This window comes from Denticeps clupeoides, chromosome 13 (assembly GCF_900700375.1).
Source record: "Denticeps clupeoides chromosome 13, fDenClu1.1, whole genome shotgun sequence".
Classification (NCBI taxonomy): domain Eukaryota; kingdom Metazoa; phylum Chordata; class Actinopteri; order Clupeiformes; family Denticipitidae; genus Denticeps; species Denticeps clupeoides.
The window spans coordinates 10,279,337-10,282,612 of NC_041719.1; the positions used below are offsets into that span (position 1 = coordinate 10,279,337).

At 40.6% G+C, this 3,276-nt stretch overlaps 1 long non-coding RNA gene across 1 annotated transcript; it reads left to right on the plus strand.

Annotated features, from left to right (window-relative positions):
- On the plus strand, positions 1–2,494 carry LOC114801597 (uncharacterized). Its single transcript, XR_003751604.1, has 3 exons — positions 1–129; positions 1,702–1,852; positions 2,377–2,494. It is a non-coding gene; the product is annotated as an uncharacterized LOC114801597 (long non-coding RNA).
- Positions 2,495–3,276: the final 782 nt, after the last annotated feature.

Below are 3,276 nucleotides of genomic sequence, written 5' to 3' on the forward strand. Positions count from 1 at the left end.
CCCGCTAATGGAAGGAGAGCTGCGCTCCTGCGTCGTGCCTCATTTCCAGCAGGGCCTGTTGTGGCTTGAGAGGGAAACCCTGCTGACAGCTTCCCCAAATCCCGTGCTGCCAGTACAACGCTAATGGTGGTAAGAGAGAGAGAGAGAGAGGGGGGGGGGGGGGGGTGATTACAGGTTCTGGCTGAAACTCTGTGACACTTTTGACAGGTAATGGGCAAAGGTGGAGTGTCGTCTCTCCTACATGGTGTCGGTGGTTTTGAGACCGATACTTATACTGGCTTAGAAGCAGGACACAAACCTTAAACTTTTCTTAAACTTTAAAATGGCTCTGCCATTTAACTGAAAGCAAATGAAAAGGGTGTTTTATCTTTTCAAGACGGGTAAATCCTTCTCATGTTTGCAAGGCTCACAGCACTGGGTGGGGATGGAGGCGTTGGGTATGGACCACTGTGACCACTGTGACCTACTCTGCAGAGTAGGCAAATCACGAACATGATTTCATTTTTAAAATGTAGATAGTCCAAATACTCATTCGTCTTCATGGGAGGCTCAATGTTTAAACAAAGCTAACACGAACTGAGCTTAATAGTTTATCTAGAGTTAAATTACAAACGGCACCATTTAAGTTGCGCCCCGTGCCTGCAGCATTCCTTCCCCGTATCATGTGAGGTTCAAGTTTGCTTGGTTTGGCAGCGCTGTTTGTAGTGAGAGGAACACTCCTCGGCCATCAGCCTTTAATTACAAAACTATTTGAACTTCTCTTGATTCAGGGTTGACTTAGAACAAATCGCAATTTGCCTAAGTGATCAGCATGTGGGTATCTGACACCTTGAGGAGTCCAGGTGTTTCCCTCAATGTTATCACAAGGCTTCGGCCTGAACTCTGTGCTCCCGCTGACAGCTTGTCTAGATCGAACTGCCTGAAGTCTTTTGTAGCTTGCCTCTCTTAGATAAACCTCAGCAAGTTCAATGCAATAAATCATCCATGTTGAAGACATACCTTTCCTAATGTCAGATAAGATATTGGTTTTCAGCTCCATTTAGGTTGTTGAAAGAGTTGGAAATGCAGAAATACCCACTTTGGTATTTCTGTCACTGTCTTTTCCACAAGATAGAATTAACATTATGGTGTCCAAAAAAAAAAAATGTACTCCCACTTACTACCTATGTGTCCCTGAGCAAGACACTTAACCCTAAGTTGCTCCAGGGAGACTGTCCCTGTAACTACTGATTGTAAGTCGCTCTGGATAAGGGCGTCTGATAAATGCTGTAAATGTAAATGTAATGATGATGTCATGGCTTTTGTAATGCAATGATGTCATGTAAGCTTTTAACTATGATATTTGCCAAATGTTGAGATTTTTTATTACTTTCTTCAATTATTTTGGGAATCCGAACGGGCCTAAAACTGAAAGGTTTTGTATGATTTAATATCAGACTGTAAGAAAAAAAAAGTTAGATGTCTTCTTATACAGTCTACGTAAACATTTGGTTTCACCTGTACACACACACACACACACACATATGTATATACACACATGTATGTATGTGTGTGTACATATGTAGTGTTTAATCATCTAAGAATTACAGCATGGAATTTGGCTAGGACAAGTGATTGAAGAGTGCTGTCAAATACCTTTTTGGAATTGTTACTACCTGCATTGGCCTTAATCTGCTCAAATGTTGTTGTTTTTCTGCTCAGACAGCAGAGAAGAAAGCCCAGAGACAGAGACACCTGGAGACCCCCCACTTCATTTCATTCACACCTTCTCCCTCCCCCCAGTCTTCCAACAACGTTCGGTGGAACCTGAGAAAGATATTAGCCACTGGGGTAGATGTAACAGTAAGGCCCGGTACGTACAGTAACTCTGACATCTTTCTTCTCCATATGTTGGGTCAGGCTGGTGATAGAGAGCAGCAGTGTGGTGCCTGTGTCCCCGGGACTCCTGTCTTTACAGCACGGGCATGATGAAGGCCGTCGTTGAACATCGGCTCCTTGTACTTCCCTAAATCAATAATGTTCTGAGATTTCGACAGCATGCAGATAATTGACTGCTGTTTATGCTGGCCGAGACATAGATTTGGTAGTTTCTCTTAATACACCTGTAAATCGCTTTGAGCCAGATTGCTTTTCCATTGTGGATGCTTGCCTGTCGATCATCATATAATGTAGGGGTGCTTCTCTTTCCAGAGCTGTAAATAATTTCTAGCCTAAAAAACATTATAGATGCATTAGTGTTCAAAAGTAGTCCTTTTAATTTCAGTCCATTTAATTGTATCAGCGAAAATGATGCATTTATTTTGTGTGGATTGGTAACATACATTTCTGAAAAAATGAAATGAAAAACTGATCTCGGTGCCATGAAACCCTCAAAAGGGTTTGGTTTTTGAATCCAAAACCAACAGCATCCAGAGGAGGCTGCCTGTGCACCATGCCAGCACGATCACAGAGATCCTAATCGCCACTTCACCCCTATCGCACACGTGCCTCAACCACCTCCTCCTGCTTTCTTCAGAAGAATCCACCGTCTTCCACACAACAGAATCAAAGTCTGGGATGGGGAAAGAGGTGTCACAGATCTGCAACCCTTTAACACCAATGGAAGGTAAATATTTTTGTCTGTCAAGGAAGTGTTGAGAGATCCCGGAAGCACGGATTGTGCTAGAAGGTCACTGTGGGAAAAAAATGAATTCCAATAATATTGTCAAATAGTCAAAATATTTTTTTATTAAATGTGTGTGGTTTTTTTTCATTTATTTAATGAAAGTTTAAACAACCTTAGGCTATTGCTTAAAAGTTATTGTTAATTCTTATTAAAATGCTTAATAATATCATATAACAAATGTTTAGTTGATGAAACATTTGAAAGTCAATTCAGCTCGCAACCAGTGGATGGCACTGTGTACCCATCAATAGTTTTTTCTGACAGCTTCAAATCAAGGAAATGCTGTAGCATCACTTACTCTAACTCAGACTCCTACCTTTTAACACATAGAATGGTGTTCTTGTGTAAATTGCAAATTTGTGATTTTTCCCAAAAACAAATAGCATTTATTTAATCAGCAAATTCATTTCCAGTTAAAATCAGGCTAAAGTAGCTTTTAAGACCAGAATTACTAATACAGTGCACTTATGGATTTAAAGTTAAAAAAGACAGACTTCAGAAAGCCCCCAAAGTACCATATATAGGTTTATTTAAAACTATGTCAAAGCATTATGTTATTGATTATTTGCCAGAACTTTCTCAGTGAGACGCAATTGGCACCACTATCCATT